The sequence below is a fragment of the Rutidosis leptorrhynchoides genome, chromosome 2 (genome assembly GCF_046630445.1).
Source record: "Rutidosis leptorrhynchoides isolate AG116_Rl617_1_P2 chromosome 2, CSIRO_AGI_Rlap_v1, whole genome shotgun sequence".
Taxonomy (NCBI): domain Eukaryota; kingdom Viridiplantae; phylum Streptophyta; class Magnoliopsida; order Asterales; family Asteraceae; genus Rutidosis; species Rutidosis leptorrhynchoides.
The window spans coordinates 493062517-493087416 of NC_092334.1; positions in this window are offsets into that span (position 1 = coordinate 493062517).

Consider the following 24900-nt stretch of genomic DNA (forward strand, 5'->3'; position numbering starts at 1 on the left):
GCTTCTCTAAGTACCATTTCTCTCGTATCTCCAAATTTTGGTACCCAAATCCTTTCAGCTCTATACCGGGTTCCGTCTTCCCGAATATTAAGATGCTTCTCCGATCCTTTAGGTATTTCATCCTTTAAATTTCCCTCTTTTAAAACTCCTTGTTGCGCCTCCTTTATTTGAGTAGTAAGGTTATTATGAATCATTATATTCATAGATTTTACTCGAATGGGTTCTCTGTCCTTCCTGCTCAAGGCATCGGCTACCACATTTGCCTTCCCCGGGTGGTAACGAATCTCAAAGTCGTAATCATTCAATAATTCAATCCACCTACGCTGCCTCATATTCAGTTGTTTCTGATTAAATATGTGTTGAAGACTTTTGTGGTCGGTATATATAACACTTTTGACCCCATATAAGTAGTGCCTCCAAGTCTTTAATGCAAAAACAACCGCGCCTAATTCCAAATCATGCGTCGTATAATTTTGTTCGTGAATCTTCAATTGTCTAGACGCATAAGCAATCACCTTCGTTCGTTGCATTAATACACAACCGAGACCTTGCTTTGATGCATCACAATAAATCACAAAATCATCATTCCCTTCAGGCAATGACAATATAGGTGCCGTAGTTAGCTTTTTCTTCAATAACTGAAACACTTTCTCTTGTTCATCATTCCATTCAAATTTCTTCCCTTTATGCGTTAATGCAGTCAAGGGTTTTGCTATTCTAGAAAAGTCTTGGATGAACCTTCTGTAGTAACCAGCTAGTCCTAAAAACTGGCGTATGTGTTTCGGAGTTTTCGGGGTTTCCCACTTTTCAACAGTTTCTATCTTTGCCGGATCCACCTTAATACCTTCTTTGTTCACTATGTGACCGAGGAATTGAACTTCTTCCAACCAAAATGCACACTTTGAAAACTTAGCGTACAATTCTTCCTTCCTCAATACTTCTAACACCTTTCTCAAATGTTCACCGTGTTCTTGGTCATTCTTTGAGTAAATAAGTATGTCATCAATGAAAACAATGACAAACTTGTCAAGGTATGGTCCACACACTCGGTTCATAAGGTCCATGAACACAGCTGGTGCATTAGTTAAACCAAACAGCATGACCATAAACTCGTAATGACCGTAACGTGTTCTGAAAGCAGTCTTTGGAATATCATCTTCTTTCACCCGCATTTGATGATACCCGGAACGTAAGTCAATCTTTGAATAAACAGACGAGCCTTGTAGTTGATCAAATAAGTCATCGATTCTCGGTAGTGGGTAGCGGTTCTTGATGGTAAGTTTGTTCAACTCTCGGTAGTCGATACACAACCTGAATGTACCATCTTTCTTCTTGACAAACAAAACAGGAGCTCCCCACGGTGATGTGCTTGGTCGAATGAAATCACGCTCTAAAAGTTCTTGTAATCGGCTTTGTAGTTCTTTCATCTCGCTGGGTGCGAGTCTGTAAGGAGCACGAGCTATTGGTGCAGCTCCTGGTACAAGATCTATTTGAAATTCAACGGATCGATGTGGGGGTAATCCCGGTAATTCTTTCGGAAATACATCGGGAAATTCTTTTGCAATGGGAACGTCATTGATGCTCTTTTCTTCAGTTTGTACTTTCTCGACGTGTGCTAGAACAGCATAGCAACCTTTTCTTATTAGTTTTTGTGCCTTCAAATTACTAATAAGATGTAGCTTCGTGTTGCCCTTTTCTCCGTACACCATTAAGGGTTTTCCTTTTTCTCGTATAATGCGAATTGCATTTTTGTAACAAACGATCTCTGCTTTCACTTCTTTCAACCAGTCCATACCGATTATCACATCAAAACTCCCAAACTCTACTGGTATCAAGTCAATCTTAAATGTTTCGCTAACCAGTTTAATTTCTCGATTCCGACATATATTATCTGCTGAAATTAATTTACCATTTGCTAATTCGAGTAAAAATTTACTATCCAAAGGCGTCAATGGACAACTTAATTTAGTACAAAAATCTCTACTCATATAGCTTCTATCCGCACCCGAATCAAATAAAACGTAAGCAGATTTATTGTCAATAAGAAACGTACCCGTAACAAGCTCCGGGTCTTCCTGTACCTCTGCCGCATTAATATTAAAAACTCTTCCGCGGCCTTGTCCATTCGTGTTCTCCTGGTTCGGGCAATTTCTAATAATGTGGCCTGGTTTTCCACATTTATAACAAACTACATTGGCATAACTTGCTCCGACACTACTTGCTCCGCCATTACTCGTTCCGACACCATTTGTTCCTTTCGTTCTATTAACCCCTGGTCCGTAGATCTCACACTTCGCCGCGCTATGACCGTTTCTTTTACACTTGTTGCAAAATTTGGTGCAGAACCCCGAGTGATACTTTTCACACCTTTGGCATAGCTGCTTCTGATTGTTGTTGTTGCGGTTATTATTGTTGTTGGGATGATTGTTGTAGTTGTTGTTGTTGTTGTTGTTGGGCCGTTTGTTGTAGTTGCGATTGATGTTGCGATTGTTGGGATAATTGTTGCGATTATTGTTGTAATTGATGTTGTTGTTGTATTGGTGATTCTTATCACCGTTTTCCTCCCACTTTCTTTTGACTTGCTTCACATTGGCCTCTTCAGCAGTCTGTTCTTTAATTCTTTCTTCAATCTGGTTCACTAGTTTGTGAGCCATTCTACATGCCTGTTGTATGGAGGTGGGTTCGTGTGAACTTATATCTTCTTGGATTCTTTCCGGTAATCCTTTCACAAACGCGTCGATCTTCTCTTCCTCATCTTCGAATGCTCCCGGACACAATAGGCACAATTCTGTGAATCGTCTTTCGTACGTGGTAATATCAAATCCTTGGGTTCGTAACCCTCTAAGTTCTGTCTTGAGCTTATTGACCTCGGTTCTGGGACGGTACTTCTCATTCATCAAGTGCTTGAATGCTGACCACGGTAGTGCGTACGCATCGTCTTGTCCCACTTGCTCTAGATAGGTATTCCACCATGTTAACGCAGAACCTGTGAAGGTATGCGTAGCGTACTTCACTTTGTCCTCTTCAGTACACTTACTTATGGCAAACACCGATTCAACCTTCTCGGTCCACCGTTTCAATCCGATCGGTCCTTCGGTTCCATCAAATTCCAAAGGTTTGCAGGCAGTGAATTCTTTGTAGGTGCATCCTACACGATTTCCTGCACTGCTAGATCCAAGGTTATTGTTGGTATGTAGCGCAGCCTGTACTGCGGCTATGTTTGAAGCTAGAAAAGTACGGAATTCCTCTTCATTCATATTCACGGTGTGTCGAGTAGTCGGTGCCATTTCCTTCAAAATAGTCAAATGGAACAAGTTAATCATACAGAATATTAAGAGTAGTTAATAGTATTTCGTAGCATAATATGAACTCATTTATAAAAGCTTTTTCTTCATATTAGCGTTTTATAAGTTTAAATTCGGGTAGTACCTACCCGTTAAGTTCATACTTAGTAGCTAATATACAATTCAACTACTACAATTCTATATGAAAAACTGATTATAATAATATTTCGCGTTCAAACTTTTATACAATATTTTACAAACTTACAATACCGCTTATTTTACATAAAGCATGAAATATAACACACAATAACTTTGATACAAGATAGTTGTGAAGATAATTCTAGCTAGTACACAAGTCGTTCAGCAAAGGCAATAAAGACACGTAATTCATACGTCCAGAAACAAGTCATGCATTCTGGTTTTACTAGGACTACTTCCCATCCTTGGTCTTGTGGAACATAACCGTTATGGCCGTTGATAAGACAGCGTGTTGTAACGTTGTCAAAGGGACGAGGGTTACGTAATGTCCAACAGTCCCGTAACAATCTAAAAACCTCATTTCTTACCCCAATTACTGACTCCGTCACTTGTGGAAACGTTTTGTTTAATAGTTGTAGCCCGATGTTCTTGTTCTCACTTTGGTGAGAAGCGAACATTACTAATCCGTAAGCATAACATGCTTCTTTATGTTGCATGTTAGCCGCTTTTTCTAAATCACGAAGTCCAATATTCGGATATATTGAGTCAAAATAATTTCTTAACCCGTTGCGTAAAATAGCATTTGGGTTCCCCGCAATATATGCGTCAAAGTAAACACATCGTAACTTATGGGTTTCCCAATGTGATATCCCCCATCTTTCGAACGAAAGTCTCTTATAAACCAAGACATTCTTGGAACATTCTTCGAATGTCTTACAAACTGATCTCGCCTTAAATAGTTGTGCCGAGGAATTCTGACCGACTCTAGACAAGATTTCATCAATCATGTCTCCGGGTAGGTCTCTTAAAATATTGGGTTGTCTATCCATTTTGTGTTTTTAAACTGTAAAATAGACAAGAGTTAGATTCATAAAAAAATACTTATTAATACAAGCAATTTTTACATATATCATAAAGCATAAGCACACTATATTACATATATTACACCACACGAATACAACTATCTTATTCCGACTCGCTCGTTTCTTCTTCTTCAGTTTTGGTTCGTTTTGCCAAGTTTCTAGGGATATATGATGTTCCCCTAATACGAGCCGTCGTTATCCACATTGGTTTAGAAAAACCTGGTGGTTTAGAGGTTCCCGGGTCATTGTTACAACTTAAGGACTTCGGGGGTTGACGATACATATAAAGTTCATCGGGGTTGGAATTAGATTTCTCTATTTTTATGCCCTTTCCCTTATTATTTTCTTTTGACTTTTTAAATTCAGTTGGGGTAATTTCTATAACATCATCGGAATTCTCGTCGGAATCCGATTCATCGGAGAATTGGTAATCCTCCCAATATTTTGCTTCCTTGGCGGAAACACCATTGACCATAATTAACCTTGGTCGGTTGGTTGAGGATTTTCTTTTACTTAACCGTTTTATTATTTCCCCCACCGGTTCTACTTCTTCATCCGGTTCCGATTCTTCTTTCGTTTCCGATTCTTCTTCCGGTTCCGACTCTTCTTCCGGTTCCTCTTCGGGAACTTGTGAATCAGTCCACGAATCATTCCAATTTACATTTGACTCTTCATTATTATTAGGTGAGTCAATGGGACTTGTTCTAGAGGTAGACATCTATCACATAATATCAAACGCGTTAAGAGATTAATATATCACATAATATTCACATGTTAAAAATATATAGTTTCCAACAAAATTTGTTAAGCAATCATTTTTCAAGTAAACACGGTCGAAGTCCAGACTTACTAATGCATCCTAACAAACTCGATAAGACACACTAATGCAAAATTCTGGTTCTCTAAGACCAACGCTCGGATACCAACTGAAATGTCCCGTTCTTATTGATTAAAAATGTTCCATATTAATTGATTTCGTTGCGAGGTTTTGACCTCTATATGAGACGTTTTTCAAAGACTGCATTCATTTTAAAACAAACCATAACCTTTATTTCATCAATAAAGGTTTAAAAAGCTTTTACGTAGATTATCAAATAATGATAATCTAAAATATCCTGTTTACACACGACCATTACATAATGGTTTACAATACAAATATGTTACAACAAAATAAGTTTCTTGAATGCAGTTTTTACACAATATCATACAAGCATGGACTCTAAATCTCGTCCTTATTTAAGTATGCGACAGCGGAAGCTCTTAATAATCACCTGAGAATAAACATGCTTAAAACGTCAACAAAAATGTTGGTGAGTTATAGGTTTAACCTATATATATCAAATCGTAACAATAGACCACAAGATTTCATATTTCAATACACATCCCATACATAGAGATAAAAATCATTCATATGGTGAACACCTGGTAACCGAAAATAACAAGATGCATATATAAGAATATCCCCATCATTCCGGGACACCCTTCGGATATGATATAAATTTCGAAGTACTAAAGCATCCGGTACTTTGGATGGGGTTTGTTAGGCCCAATAGATCTATCTTTAGGATTCGCGTCAATTAGGGTGTCTGTTCCCTAATTCTTAGATTACCAGACTTAATAAAAAGGGGCATATTCGATTTCGATAATTCAACCATAGAATGTAGTTTCACGTACTTGTGTCTATTTTGTAAATCATTTATAAAACCTGCATGTATTCTCATCCCAAAAATATTAGATTTTAAAAGTGGGACTATAACTCACTTTCACAGATTTACTTCGTCGGGAAGTAAGACTTGGCCACTGTTGATTCACGAACCTATAACAATATATACATATATAATAAAGTATGTTCAAAATATATTTACAACACTTTTAATATATTTTGATGTTTTAAGTTTATTAAGTCAGCTGTCCTCGTTAGTAACCTATAACTAGTTGTCCACAGTTAGATGTACAGAAATAAATCGATAAATATTATCTTGAATCAATCCACGACCCAGTGTATACGTATCTCAGTATTGATCACAACTCAAACTATATATATTTTGGAATCAACCTCAACCCTGTATAGCTAACTCCAACATTCACATATAGAGTGTCTATGGTTGTTCCGAAATATATATAGATGTGTCGACATGATAGGTCGAAACATTGTATACGTGTCTATGGTATCTCAAGATTACATAATATACAATACAAGTTGATTAAGTTATGGTTGGAATAGATTTGTTACAAATTTTCACGTAGCTAAAATGAGAAAAATTATCCAATCTTGTTTTACCCATAACTTCTTCATTTTAAATCCGTTTTGAGTGAATCAAATTGCTATGATTTCATATTGAACTCTATTTTATGAATCTAAACAGAAAAAGTATAGGTTTATAGTCGGAAAAATAAGTTACAAGTCGTTTTTGTAAAGGTAGTCATTTCAGTCGAAAGAACGACGTCTAGATGACCATTTTAGAAAACATACTTCCACTTTGAGTTTAACCATAATTTTTGGATATAGTTTCATGTTCATAATAAAAATCATTTTCTCAGAATAACAACTTTTAAATCAAAGTTTATCATAGTTTTTAATTAACTAACCCAAAACAGCCCGCGGTGTTACTACGACGGCGTAAATCCGGTTTTACGGTGTTTTTCGTGTTTCCAGGTTTTAAATCATTAAGTTAGCATATCATATAGATATAGAACATGTGTTTAGTTGATTTTAAAAGTCAAGTTAGAAGGATTAACTTTTGTTTGCGAACAAGTTTAGAATTAACTAAACTATGTTCTAGTGATTACAAGTTTAAACCTTCGAATAAGATAGCTTTATATGTATGAATCGAATGATGTTATGAACATCATTACTACCTTAATTTCCTTGGATAAACCTACTGGAAAAGAGAAAAATGGATCTAGCTTCAATGGATCCTTGGATGGCTCGAAGTTCTTGAAGCAGAATCATGACACGAAAACAAGTTCAAGTAAGATCATCACTTGAAATAAGATTGTTATAGTTATAGAAATTGAACCAAAGTTTGAATATGATTATTACCTTGTATTAGAATGATAACCTACTGTAAGAAACAAAGATTTCTTGAGGTTGGATGATCACCTTACAAGATTGGAAGTGAGCTAGCAAACTTGAAAGTATTCTTGATTTTATGAAACTAGAACTTTTGGAATTTATGAAGAACACTTAGAACTTGAAGATAGAACTTGAGAGAGATCAATTAGATGAAGAAAATTGAAGAATGAAAGTGTTTGTAGGTGTTTTTGGTCGTTGGTGTATGGATTAGATATAAAGGATATGTAATTTTGTTTTCATGTAAATAAGTCATGAATGATTACTCATATTTTTTGTAATTTTATGAGATATTTCATGCTAGTTGCCAAATGATGGTTCCCACATATGTTAGGTGACTCACATGGGCTGCTAAGAGCTGATCATTGGAGTGTATATACCAATAGTACATACATCTAAAAGCTGTGTATTGTACGAGTACGAATACGGGTGCATACGAGTAGAATTGTTAATGAAACTGAACGAGGATGTAATTGTAAGAATTTTTGTTAAGTAGAAGTATTTTGATAAGTGTATTGAAGTCTTTCAAAAGTGTATAAATACATATTAAAACACTACATGTATATACATTTTAACTGAGTCGTTAAGTCATCGTTAGTCGTTACATGTAAATGTTGTTTTGAAACCTTTAGGTTAACGATCTTGTTGAATGTTGTTAACCCATTATTTATTATAACAAATGAGATGTTAAATTATTATATTATCATGATATTATGATATATAATATATCTTAGTATGATGTATATACAGTTAAATGTCGTTACAACGATAATCGTTACATATATGTCTCGTTTCGAAATCATTAAGTTAGTAGCCTTATTTTTACATATGTATTTCATTGTTAATACACTTAATAATATATTTACTTATAATTTAACATAATTAACCAAGTGTATCAATATCTTAATATGATTCATATGTACCTAGTAAGACGTTGTTATAACGATAATCGTTATATATATCGTTTTCGAGTTTCTTAAATTAATAGTCTCATTTTTATGTATATAACTCATTGTTAAAATACCTAATGAGATACATACTTATAATAAAAACATGTTAACTATATATATAACCATATATATGTCATCGTATAGTTTTTATAAGTTTTAACGTTTGTGAATCACCGGTCAACTTGGGTGGTCAATTATCTATATGAAACATATTTCAATTAATCAAGTCTTAAAAAGTTTGATTGCTTAACATGTTGGAAACATTTAATCATGTAAATATCAATCTCAATTAATATATATAAACATGGAAAAGTTCGGGTCACTACAGATGAAAGGGATCAACTTCTTCTTGTCTCCTGGTTTAATACACTACGAACCCATCAAATGAATTGGGGATGGCTGATTGGTTGATTCATTCTGGTGACGCTGCTTCCGGGGCTTAGGTGAATATCCATGTCGGAATAGCTGTCGGAATAACTATCGGAATAGCCATCGGAATCTGAGGGACTCGAACCGATTGAGGGATTCATCTCGTACGATCAGATGAAGGATTTTTGATAAGAAATAGATTATAGGATGTAGATTAGTACCCTGTAATACATAGTTTACATATGCATATATAATACTAAAATCCCATAAGTTACGGAGGAATCTACGGAAGCTGTCAGGCAAAGGTAACAATAACAGATACGCTAAGATATGAATTTATCTATACACTGTCTATGCAATAGAGGTAGTAAGACGTTTCTAGACTTTAAGGATGATAAGCAAATAATTTTCGACACTAAATGATAAGCAAAACTTTTGACATGCAGACACGGTCGAAGTCCCGACCCACTAATGCATATAAACAACTATCAGTTAGACACACTAATGCAAGACCTGGTTCGCTAAGACCACCGCTCTGATACCACATGAGATGACCCGTCCTAATCCATAAGGACAGATACAATAACATATGATTACATCGCGAGGTATTTGACCTCTATATGATACATTTTACAAACATTGCATTCGTTTTTAAAAGACAAACTTTCATTTACATCGAAAGTTGACGGCATGCATACTATTTCATAATATATCCATCTATAATTGACTTAATAATAATCTTGATGAACTCAACAACTCGAATGCAACGTCTTTTGAAATATGTCATGAATGACTCCAAGTAATATCTCTAAGATGAGCAAATGCACATCGGAAGATTTCTTTCGTACCTGAGAATAAAAATGCTTTAAAGTGTCAACCAAAAGGTTGGTGAGTTCATTAGTTTATCATAAATAATCATTTCATAATTTTAATAGACCACAAGATTTTCATTTCCATTTCTCATAAATATACGTCCCATGAATAGAGACAAAAATATCATTCATATGGATTGAACACCTGGTAACCGACCTTAACAAGATGCATATAGAATATCCCCATCATTCTGAGACACCCATCGGACATGATAAAATCGAAGTACTAAAGCATTCCAAATTCCAGAATGGGACTTGTTGGGCCCGATAGATCTATCTTTAGGATTCGCGTCAATTAGGTGGTCTGTTCCCTAATTCTTAGGCTACCAAGCTAAAAGGGGCATATTCGGCTTCGATCCATTCAACCATATAATATAGTTTCAATTACTTGTGTCTATTTCGTAAAATAGTTATAAAAATAGTGCATGCATTCTCAGTCCCAAAAATATATATTGCAAAAGCATTTAAAAAGGGAGCAAATGAAACTCACTGTACTGTATTTTGTAGTAAAAATACATATGACTATATTGAACAATGCGGAGTTGGCCTCGGATTCACGAACCTATATATATCAATTATATATATTAACACATTGTAATCAAACAAATTTATATATATATTTTTATTCGTAATATAAATGTCATATTAATAGATTGTATGTTTCATTAATTAACTTAATTAAATATATTTATTTTATATACCTTAAATAATTAGTATTTATTTTAAAAATGTTGATATAGTTATGTTATATGTATTAAATAGAGTTTTATATAACTTAATAGTTATTTGATAAGATAATAGTAATAAAACTTTGTATTATTTTATAATAATAATAGAAAATATACTTAATAATATTTGTAATTATAATCATATTAATAATAATAAGATTTAATAATGATAATAATTATAATGTAAAAAAAAGATAGTACTAATAATGATATTAATAATAAATAATAAAATAACCATAATTCAAATAATAATAATAATAATAATAATAATAATAATAATAATAATAATAATAATAATAATAATAATAAAATACAATAATACTTAATAAAGTAAATTACGCGTTTTGTTTATCTGTTCTAAAACAGATCGATGTTGCAAAAGTGAAACACAGAGAAAGGGATCGCAGTTTTAGGGTTTCTCTCGATTCATCAACATATTCAATCAAGCAAAAATCATAAATATTAAATAGGTCATCTATTCATTATGATCATCGTTCAATCGTCATCTTCTGTCTCAATCCTCATCATAATCGAATCAAGTATTCGATTCCTCAATTGAATTAAGTAGGTGATCGATTCAATGGTATTTTCTTAATTTCTTTAATCCTTTTATAATTTATGTATACCTAATTGGTAGAACATTTGTTACGACCCGGATATTTCTGACCAAATTTAAACTTAATTTTAATATGAATTCGACATGATAAGCAAAGTTTGTAATATTGAGTCTCAAAATTTTCAAAATATTTCATATATACAATTATCCTTCGACTGCTCCCGACGATTCAAGAACAACTATTTATAAATATATATGTATTTACAAATATATGTATATATATAATAACTTGAAAGATGTTGAAGAATTATTATGTGAATTTGTTGTTTTGTATAATAAAACATATTTATTTAAACGAATCTATATATATATATATATATATATATATATATATATATATATATATATATATATATATATATATATATATATATATATATATATATTATATCAAATATAATTATTGAGTGATTGTAATACTTTGTTTGTTATTCAATTGTTATTAAACGAGTTTAATACAAACTTATAAGGATTTGAAAATAAACGTAGGTTCATAAATAGATTATGTAAAGAAATCTAGGTTTGCTAAAAATTCATTAAAATGTAAGATGAAGGCGAAATGAAAGTAAATTTATAATTTCAAGTTACACTCTTAGCACTGAAAGTTATACATATATACAAACAACATCTAAACTAGATGTGTGGCATGCGAGGAATGAGTTTACTTAGTTACTAAATTAATGTGTCTTTATTTTGCAACTCTTGATACAATTCAAGGCTATAAATGTAAAATTAGATTAAATTATTCCAAGAGACGTTGTCTTTATAATTATATTTTTTTTGTAAGTGACGGTTGGTTGTGGATGGAAAAATGACCATTTATTTTAGAGTTTAGATATGCATGAAAAGTTATAACTCATAGTTTAGATTAGTAAGTCGATATCTTTATTTATAAGTCAAAAGCATGTAATCTATAGCTATAGATACCAAGACTTTACATCTCACAATTCCTTTGTTTTTGTCAAACAAGTAATAGGGTAATAACCTTATATCTACCTATATTATATATATATATATCTTTTAAATCATTTTGTGTCGGTAGGACAATACAATAAAATGTCACGATTCAGTTAATTCTTTGATATATCCATGTGAATTGAGTCATGACAAAATCAATTAGATATCATAATCAACTTTAAATATTTTTCAACCTTCTCTGTTATTTCTCCCACTACGTGTCAAACCAATCAAAGATTGCTTTACTACCTCTTCGATGTGAATTCATGTAATCATTTAATTATCAGAATAGACTGTACTACTTTATATATGTGTTGTTATGCAGAGGAAAACAAACCACTCCTATCTTAATTTCTGTTGTTGGTCCCTCACCCCCACTTACTCGATTTTTTTTATTTGTGTTCCCACTTTCAACTAACTTCTCAATTTATATATATACAAGTATGCATATAAAATGGAAATATCACCATAACATTGACCACATTACTCTTTGGTAACCCACTTCTGGCATACACTATCGACAACCATTTACGTATTTTAGCACCACCCATGTCCACTACTCTCCTCCTCCTCTTCTCCACCTCTATCCGTCACTAACCGCCACCACAACCTCTACCTTAAACCCATAATTTTTCCTCGATGACCATCATCATCATCAACTGAAGACCCACCATCTTATCACCAAATTGTGACCCATCAAGACCCAACAAACCTCATCGTTCACCACTTTGAATCCACCACTATCACCAATCTTAATCACATACGATCATTATGATAACCTCATTTAAAACCCATGAAAAACTTACATGTTCTAATTCTCCTGGTGCGGGCTATTACATGACCGAAGTCACCACAAAAACTACATCTTTTTCTTCTTCTGTTTATCTAATGCAGTCAAGACCCAAACCCTCTAGTCCCTACTGTTGCTACTGATTATTTTCTGTAACAGTGAAGAAATATTGAGGTGATGATCGATGGTTGCTGTTTCTTTTCTTCGCAAACCCAATCGAACAGCACCCTGCTACTGTTATTATTTCTGATTCAGCTGCAAACCATCGGAACCATTTAACTGATATTGCTTCTTCTCGTGACCTCAACAACCACCTGCAAACAACCATTGGTGAGCTGCTATACTCTTACTTCATTATTTCCTAATCGGTACCCAAAAATCACAAAACCAAACTATCCTCTAAAATTCAATCAATTTTATAAATTCAACATAATCAATTCAAATACGGACAGATTAAAAGTAAATCGAATGATGTACATAGATCTGTAATTGTATATATATATCGATTGTAAAAGAGATCAAACCCTGAGATAATTGATGATGAATGACGATGATGGTAACAACGATGTTATGATAATGATGATTCACAATAGCTAGGATCGATGATGAATTGATGAAAGTGATGATGGTTGCTACTAATTTCTGTTGCCATCACCCCTGGCTCATCAAACCCAACCACCGGAGTACCATCACCTTCACCACCGTTGACAGCCCCCACCCGAGAGATGTTTCTGTTTCTGTTTTAAACGAGACTATGATGATGATGTACTGTTCGGAAGAGATGAAACGATGGGGATGATGATGATACAGAGAGGATGGAGATGATGATCTAGGATCGAATAAGATCCATGCTCCTATGTGTTCCTGCCCGGTTCAATCGATTTAAAACCTAGACACCGAACTCCTTCAATTTTTGGGCTAATGGATACCTTAAGGATGGATTATTTTACTCTTGGGCCACTACTTAGTATCTTGAACTATTTGTTTTTGGGCCTTTCATTCCTTAAAATTGTAAGGTATATTATTATTATTATTATTATTATTATTATTATTATTATTATTATTATTATTATTATTATTATTATTATTATTATTATTATTATCATCATTATTATTATTATTATTATTATTATTATTATTATTATTATTATTATTATTATTATTATTATTATTATTATTATTATTATTATTATTATTATTATCATTAAGATGAGTATGAGGATTTTTTTAAATTATTATTATTAACAAATGTATTTTTATTAAAATTATCATTTTTAGAATTATCATTTTTATTATTATTATTATTTTATCATTAAAAATATCATTTTGTTTTATTATTATAAGTATCATTATTTTTAGTAATATTATTATTATCATTATTATTATTATTATTATTATTATTATTATTATTATTATTATTATTATTATTATTATTATTATTATTATTATTATTATTATTATTATTATTATTATTAATATTATCATTATTATTATTATTATTATTTTTATCATTATTATTACTATTATTATAAAAAGATACAACTTTCTATTATTATTTTACCAAATAAATATTAGTTATATAAAAATTTATTTAATACATATAAGATAACAATATAATATAACTATATTAATGTTTTTATAGTAATTACTAAATATTTATCTAATGTATATAAAGTAAAAATAATTAATTAAGTTACTAAAGAAACACATGATTTAAAATAACATCACTAATAATATACATATTTGTTTAATTATCATTACATGTGTTAATATACATAATTGAATATAGGTTCGTGAATCCGAGGTCAACCCTACAATTGTTCAATGTTCGTCATATGTATTTTTACTACAAAATACATTATGTGAGTTTCATTACTCCCTTTTTATATTTATTTTTTTGGGACTGAGAATACATGCGCTGCTTTTATAACTGTTTTACGAAATAGACACAAGTATTGAAACTGCATTCTATGGTAGATATGAGTGTTATATCCATCTATATGTAAATCATCAATATGTATATTTATATAAAGAAAGAAAAGAGAAGGAAGAAAAACAAATGTGTGTGATGGGTGTACCTGATGGGATTTAGACAGAAAACATAAGTATGCAGTTGGTGATAGTTATGATGGCACTTGCAGGTGGGGTTTGGGTACACAACCAAAGGGTGTTTGGGTGGTAGAGGATGGTGGTGAAAGGTGTTGGTGGTTTTACAGCGAACTGCAGCTTCAACAATGAGTTCGATGATGTTTGTAATTGTAACAGGAAAAGGAGACCGAAGGTGTTTGGGTTGAAAAGGTTTCGAGCAGCAGCAGTTCTAGGTATTCGAATCATAAACACATAAAGAAGTAGCAGCAGTTGGACGTGGCAATAGCTTGGGTGGTACAAAACACAAGTAGTAATCATCAAGGAAATATAGAACTAAATCGTGCGAAAGTGGTGATAATCTTGTATGTATGTATATGTATATGTTAACCTCACAAGTGTGAGAAGACAAACATCAAATAGTCAAATAGTAACATATAATAATAATAACAATAAGACACTGTTTTAAAAGTAGTCTAAAAAAAATCCCGTGAACCTTCTTTTGTTTGGTGACTAAAAAGTATAGGTGATAGAATTGTGAGTGGGTGTCTATCTTTATAAGTTTATATATAATATTGATTGATATGTATACATATGTTAATTAGGCCGAACATATATATGCTAATATGATCCACTAGTAATCAGAATTATAAAAAAAATCAGAATAAAGAACATGGGTGTGTTTGAACCCAATTATTGCAAGTAATCCATAATTAGTAACAGTTGTTTTTAAAGAGTCATGCTCGTGGGTTTTAAGTTAATGAAATAATTAAGTTTGTTAGTTGAAGAATTGGTATTCTTATGGTTAACCGAGTAATATACAGAATATGGAAAGTGAGCATGAACTTTAGTCAATTAGTGGAGTATCACAATCATTTAATATTTATTTTTATTATACTCACAAGCTCGCATATTACATGTTTTATACCAATCGATATAATGGACGAGTGCTACGATCGTTTACTAAATAGATTCGAAATCATATATATATATATATATATATATATATATATATATATATATATATATATATATATATATATATATATATATATATATATATTCAATATTCTTTATTTATATATATAAGTACATCTAAATTATGATATCATATATTACTTTATTTTACATACTAAATTCAAATAACTAAATTTTGTAATATTACAAATTACCATTATAATATATATTTAAATACATACATTTCTATTTACAAATAAACGTTCGTGAATCCTCGGGAATAGTTGAAGGTTAAATGCATTCATGAAAATAGTTCAAACTTTTTGAGACTCAACTTATTAAACTTTGCTTATCGTGTCGAAATCATATAAAGATCAAGTTTAAATTTGGTCAGAAATTCTCGGGTCGTCACATATCAATTGTGGCAATTATCACGTTCACATAATTCAATGGTGGCAATTATCACGTTCACATAATTCATTCGAGGAATGTTTTGCTTGCGTCTATCTCGTCAAACATTTATAAAAGCATTTCATGTATTCGCAGTTCAAAATGTATTTCAAAAGCATTTAATAAAGCAGTTGTAAAAGTAGCCCATGTATTCTCAGTCCCAAAAATGTAAAGAGTAAAAGGGAATCAAATGAACTCACAATACGATATTTTGTAGTAAAAATATGCATACGACGGAACTGAACAATGCATAGTTGGCCTCGGATTCACGAACCTATATCATTTATATATATATTAACACATAAAATGGTAATCGAACAAATTTGTATTTTATTTGTGATATACATTTATATTAATAAATTAAATGTTCCATCACTTAATTAACTATATTTATTTTATATATTTAAATAAATACTTAATATTTATCATAAAAATATTAATATTGTTTTGTTATATATATAAATTATACTTTTATATAACTATTGTTTATTTGATAAAAATTTTTTGTATTATAGTAATGATAATAATAATATTAGTAATTCATTATATTGTAACTTAATTGAAATTTTAATCATTTCATAGTAATATTTATATCTATAATCTTTATATTTGTAATAATAATAATAATATTGTTAATAGTAATAATAATAATAATAATAATAATAATAATAATAATAATAATAATAATAATAATAATAATAATAATAATAATAATAATAATAATAATAATAATAATAATAATAATAATAATAATAATAATAATAATAATAATGAAAATAATGATGAAATAATAATAAGAGTTTTAGTAATGACTACCTCAAAGGAGTAGCCCAAAAAAAAATACCCAAGTCCGGGTTTGAACCCGCGACATCCCGCTAACCCGATAATAACCTAACCAACTACTCTGCTCGATCCTTCTTGTTACTATTTGTAACTTAAATATACTTAAACCGTAATTAACCGTCTTCTCTTTCATAAATTCAATTAACCCGAACCAAACACCTTTTTAATCACCTCCTTTATCATTATCATATATTATCGTTCATGTATCATAATCATTCTCATCATTTACACATCATCATCTTAACATAATCTAACCTTAAACATTTTCATCATCAAAATCATATATCATCTAACATCTTATATCATTATCTTCATAACCCTAATCGTAACCCTAATCGAGCTCATCATCACATCATGATTATCATCTATAACATCATCACCTTCATCGTGTATCTATCATCACTATCGATGTCTTCATCTAAATAGTAGTAGCAATAGAAATAGATTACAACAATTGTAGCAGTATGTTTTAATTTAATCGACCAAATTAGTATCGGTAATGGCCCAAATACACCCCAAAGTGAAATGTTCCGTTCATATTGATTATAAACGTTCCATATTAATTGATTTCGTCACGAGGTTTTAACCTCTATATGAGACGTTTTTAAAAGACTGCATTCATTTTTAAAATAACCATAACCTTTATTTTATCGATAAAGGTTTAAAACGCATTACGTAGATTATCAAATAATGATAATAAAAAATATACCGTTTATACACGACCATTACATAATGGTTTACAATAGGAATATATTAGATCAAAAATAAATTTCTTGAATGCAGTTTTTACATAATATCATACAAGCATGGACTCTAAATCTTGTCCTTATTTTGAGTATGCAACAGCGGAAGCTCTTAATAATCACCTGAGAATAAACATGCTTAAAACGTCAACAAAAATATTGGTGAGTTATAGGTTTAACCTATATATTATCAAATCATAATAATAGACCACAAGAATTTATATTTCAATATACATCCCATACATAGAGATAAAATTCATTCATATGGTGAACACCTGGTAACCGACATTAACAAGATGCATATAAGAATATCCCCTATCATTCCGAAAAATCCTTCGGACATGATAAAAACAACATCGAAGTAATAAAGCATCCGGTACTTTGGATGGGGTTCGTTAGGCCCAATAGATCTATCTTTAGGATTCGCGTCAATTAGTAGATCGGTTTACTAATTCTTAGGTTACCAAGCAAAAGGGGCATATTCGGCTTCGATCATTCACCCATATAATGTAGTTTCAATTACTTGTGTCTATTTCATAAAACATTTATAAAACTGCATGTATTCTCATCCCAAAATATTAGATTTTAAAAGTGGGACTATAACTCACTTTCACAGATTTTTTACTTCGTCGGGAAGTAAGACTTGGCCACTGGTCGATTCACGAACCTATAACAAATATGTACATATATATCAAAGTATGTTCAAAATATATTTACAACATTTTTAATACGTTTTAAAGTTTTAAGTTTATTAAGTCAGCTGTCCTCATTAGTAACCTACAACTAATTGTCCACAATTAGATGTACAGAAATAAATGGATATATATTATCTTGAATCAAACCACGACCCAGTGTATACACGTCTCAGGCTAGATCACAACTCAAAGTATATATATTTTTGGAATCAACCTCAACCCTGTATAGCTAACTCCAACATTACTGCATATAGAGTGTCTATGGTTATTCCAAATAATATATATACATGGGTCGATATAATATGTCAAAACATTTGCATACGTGTCTATGGTATCCCAAGATTACATAATATATTAGAATACATGTATAATAAAATATAAGTTAGCTAGGATATGATTTGTATAGAATTTTTACAATATTTCCCGTAGCTACAACAATCAAAAATATCCAGTCTTTTTTTACCCATAACTTCTTCGTTTTAAATCCATTTTGAGTGAATCAAATTGCTATGGTTTCATATTGAACTCTATTTTATGAATCTAAATAGAAAAAGTATAGATTTATAGTCGGAAATATAAGTTACAAGTCGTTTTTGTAAGAGGTAGTCATTTCAGTCGAAAGAACGACGACTTGATGACCATTTTGAAAAACATACTTCCACTTTGAGTTTAACCATGATTTTTGGATATAGTTTCATGTTCATAAGAATAATCATTTTCCCAGAATAACAACTTTTAAATCAAAGTTTGTCATAGGTTTTAATTAACTAACCCAAAACAGCCCGCGGTGTTACTACGACGGCCGGTTTTACGGTGTTTTTCGTCATTTCCGGTTTTAAATCATTAAGTTAGCATATCATATAGATATAGAACATATTTTTAGTTGATTTTAAAAGTCAAGTTAGAAGGATTAACTTTTGTTTGCGAACAAATTTAGAATTAACTAAACTATGTTCTAGTGATAACATGTTCAAATCTTCGAATAAGATAGTTTTATATGTATGAATCGAATGATGTTATGAAAATTATTACTACCTCAATTTTAGTAGGTAAACCTACTGGAAGTGACAAGAAATGATCTAGCTTCAAAGGATCTTGGATGGCTTGAAAGTTCTTGAAGTAGAATCATGACACAAAAACAAGTTCAAGTAAGATTATCACTCGACTTAAGATAGTTATAGTTATAGGAAATGAATCAAAGTTTGTATATGAGTATTACCTTGATTTAGAATGATATATTACTGTAAACAACAAGCATTTATTGAGGTTGGATGATCACTTTACAAGATTGGAAGTGAGCTAGTAAACTTGGAAGTATTCTTGATTTTATGAAACTAGAACTTGTAAAATTTATGAAGAACACTTAGAACTTGAAGATGGAACTTGAGAGAGATCAATTAGATGAAGAAAATTGAAGAATGAAAGTGTTTGTAGGTGTTTTTGGTCATTGGCATATGGATTAGATATAAAGGATATGTAATTTTGTTTTCATGTAAATAAGTCATGAATGATTACTAATATTTTTGTAATTTTATGAGATATTTCATGCTAGTTGCCAAATGATGGTTCCCACATGTGTTAGATGACTAACATGGGCTGCTAAGAGCTGATCATTGGAGTGTATATACCAATAGTACATATATTTAGAAGCTGTGTATTGTACGAGTACGAATACGGGTGCCTACGAGTAGAATTGTTGATGAAACTGAACGAGGATGTAATTGTAAGCATTTTTGTTAAGTAGAATTATTTTGATAAGTGTCTTGAAGTCTTTCAAAAGTGTATGCATACATATTAAAACACTACATGTATATACATTTTAACTGAGTCATTATGTCATCGTTAGTCGTTACATGTAAATGTTGATTTGAAACCTTTAAGTTAACGATCTTGTTAAATGTTGTTAACTCAATGTTTATTATATCTAATGAGATGTTAAATTATTATATTATCATGATATTATGATATATTAATATATCTTAATATGATATATATATACATTTAAATGTCGTTACAACGATAATCGTTACATATATGTCTCGTTTCGAAATCCTTAAGTTAGTAGTCTTGTTTTTACATATTTAGTTCATTGTTAATATACATAATGACATGTTTACTTATCATTTATCATGATTAAACATAGTTTAACAATATCTTAATATGATTCATATGTAATTAGTAAGACGTTGTTATAACGATAATCGTTATATATATCGTTTCGAGTTTCTTAATTCAATAAACACAATTTTATGTATATAACTCATTGTTAAAATACCTAATGAGATACTTACTTATCATAATATCATGTTAACTATATATATAATCATATATATGTCATCATATAGTTTTTACAAGTTTTAACGTTCGTGAATCACCGGTCAACTTGGGTGGTCAATTGTCTATATGAAACCTATTTCATTTAATCAAGTCTTAACAAGTTTGATTGCTTAACATGTTGGAAACACTTAATCATGTAAATATCAATTTCATTTAATATATATAAACATGGAAAAGTTCGGGTCACTACACAAAGCCCATGTTGTAATAAGTGGCCCGATAAATATCCCAATATATCACGGCACAACAAGGTAGCCCAATCAGAGGGGAAAGGATTCGGGAACTATCTTTAATTGGTAACCTGAATCGAATGGAAGAAACATAACAGAAAAAAAAATGCATGCTCTAGTCATCATCACCTCATCATCAACCATGTATCATTATCGCATCCTAATATCTGTAAAGACTATTCGATCAAGAATAACTTCCTATACAATATGTGGTGTGTAACATGCTTAGTGGAACGAGGCCTATAGTAACACTTTTGTTGGCTTAGGATTCAAAAAAAAATATAGGGACGATGCCTTTTTGAAATATTCTAGCGACCACTCCAATATCCATAATTCAATATCATTATCACATCACCTTTATCATCATATCACACCTTTAATAATTCTAGTGGGGGACATTCGGTTGCATTAAACAAATGAGGAAAAAGGACGCTGTTGTATAAACGAATATGGCTGTAATTACAAGTGGGGATGTTTGTTTATTAATGGTCGGCTACTAAAGAAAAAGGAAGGACACTCAAGTGAGTTAAAACCAGGAAATAATATCGTTGTCTAATATACACGCATATCACCTTTCATTTTAAATATATCTTCGTCGTACTGCTCATTTTCTCGAAAGGAAACAGCCATAGCAGCAGCAAGAATCATAATAGGAGATGAAATGGGTTTTTGATGGTGGTTCACAATCAAGAAGAGGAGAGAGATATGGAGGTGATCGGGTGTTCAAAGGTGACAGTTAGTGGTGGTCTCAAAACAGGAAGTAGAACCAAAGGTGGTTGGTTTCGATAAAATAAATAGGTTCTAGATAAATATGAGTGGTGATTTGGGTCGAGATTTGTTTGAGATAGAAGGATAAAACAGAAGCAAATGCAATTTCATTGGGTGATGATCTTTTGATTGCTAACTAACGAAACAAGAAGGAAGAGAAATATAAATTAAGTCTCGACTGATATATGTATAGATTAAAGAAAGAAAGGAAAAAAAAGAAGAACAGAAACAGTAATCAACAAGAAATAGATTGTGTTTGTACAATAAGGTGGTCTTTTGTAGTGACCCGAACTTTTTCATGTTTATATATATTAATTGATATTGATATTTACATGATTAAGTGTTTCCAACATATTAAGCAATCAAACTTGTTAAGACTTGATTAATTGAAATAGGTTTCATATAGACAATTGACCACCCAAGTTGACCGGTGATTCACGAACGTTAAAATTTGTAAAAACTATATGATGACATATATATGATTATATATATAGTTAACATGATATTATGATAAGTAAGTATCTCATTAGGTATTTTAACAATGAGTTATATACATAAAATTGAGTTTATTGATTTAAGAAACTCGAAACGATATATAAAACGATTATCGTTATAACAACGTCTTACTAAATACATATGAATCATATTAAAATATTGATACACTATGTTTAATCATGATAAATGATAAGTAAACATGTCATTATGTATATTAACAATGAACTACATATGTAAAAACAAGACTACTAACTTAAGGATTTCGAAACGAGACATATATGTAACGATTATCGTTGTAACGACATTTAAATGTATATATATCATATTAAGATATATTAATATATCATAATATCATGATAATATAATAATTTAACATCTCATTAGATATAATAAATATTGGGTTAACAACATTTAACAAGATCGTTAACTTAAAGGTTTCAAATCAACATTTACATATAACGGCTAACGATGACTTAACGACTCAGTTAAAATGAATATACATGTAGTGTTTTAATATGTATTTATACACTTTTGAAAGACTTCAAGACACTTATCAAATTACTTCTACTTGACAAAAATGCTTACAATTACATCCTCATTCAGTTTCACCAACAATTCCACTCGTATACATTCGTATTCGTACTCGTACAATACACAACTTTTAGATGTATGTACTAATAGTATATACACTCAATTATCTGATCTTAGCAGCCCTAAATGACTCATAATCCATTATAGAAACATGTAGGGATCATCCTTTGTCATTTACCATGAATGATTAAGCTAAATTACAAACTAATGAATCCTTTATCTACACCTAAAGTTCACGTGAACTTTCATCACTACAAACACATTTTCATTCAACTTACTTGCATCAAATTACTCTCTCTCAATTACTCTCTTAGTGTTCTAAGTGTTCTTCATCTTGTTCTTCATAATCTAGCTCAATCTAGGTAACCTAGATCAACATACAAAACTACTACTCAAGAACACACCAAGAACACTTTCAAGTTTGCTAGCTTACTTCAAATCTTGTAAAGTGATCATCCAATCTCAAGAAATCTTTTTTATTTACAGTAAGATATCTTTCTAATACAAGGTAATACTCATATTCAAACTTTGGTTCAATTTCTATAACTATAACAATCTTATTTCAAGTGATGATCTTACTTGAATTTGTTTTCGTGTCATGATTCTGCTTCATGAACTTTCAAGCTATCCAAGGATCCTTTGAAACTAGATCCATTTTTCTCATTTCCAGTAGCTTTATACACAAAACTTGAGGTAGTAATGATGTTCATAACATCATTCGATTCATACATTTAAAGCTATCTTATTCGAAGGTTTAAACTTGAAATCACTAAAACATAGTTTAGTTAATTCTAAACTTGTTCGCAAACAAAAGTTAATCCTTCTAACTTGACTTTTAAAATCAACTAAACACATGTTATATATCTATATGATATGCTAACTTAATGATTTAAAACCTGGAAACACGAAAAACAGTGTAAAACCGGACATACGTCGTCGTAGTAACACCGCGGGCTGTTTTGGGTTAGTTAATTAAAAACTATGATAAACTTTGATTTAAAAGTTGTTCTTCTGGGAAAATGATTTTTCTTATGAACATGAAACTATATCCAAAAATCATGGTTAGACTCAAAGTAGAAGTATGTTTTTCAAAATGGTCATCAAGACGTCGTTCTTTCGACTGAAATGTCTACCTCTTACAAAAATGACTTGTAACTTATATTTCTGACTATAAACCTATACTTTTTATGTTTAGATTCATAAAATAGAGTTCAATATGAAACCATAGCAATTTGATTCACTCAAAACGGATTTAAAACGAAGAAGTTATGGGTAAAACAAGATTGGATATTTTTTTGATTGTTGTAGCTGCTGGAAATATTGTAACAAATCTATACAAATCATATTCTAGCTAACTTATATTGTATTACATGTATTCTAATATATTATGTAATCTTGGGATACCATAGACACGTATGCAAATGTTTTGACATATCATATCGACCCATGTATATATATTATTTGGAACAACCATAGACACTCTATATGCCGTAATGTTGGAGTAAGCTATACAGGGTTGAGGTTGATTCCAAAAATATATATACTTTGAGTTGTGATCTAGCCTGAGACGTGTATACAATAGGCCATGGATTGATTCAAGATAATATATATCCATTTATTTCTGTACATCTAATTGTAGACAACTAGTTGTAGGTTACTAACGAGGACAGCTGACTTAATAAACTTAAAACATTAAAACGTATTAAAAATGTTGTAAATATATTTTGAACATACTTTGATATATATACGTACATATTTGTTATAGGTTCATGAATCGACCAGTGGATAAGTCTTACTTCCCGACGAAGTAAAAATCTGTGAAAGTGAGTTATAGTCCCACTTTTAAAATCTAATATTTTGGGATGAGAATACATGCAGTTTTATAAATGTTTTATGAAATAGACACAAGTAAATGAAACTACATTATATGGGTGAATGATTGAAGCCGAATATGCCCCTTTTGCTTGGTAGCCTAAGAATTAGTAAATCGATCTACTAATTGACGC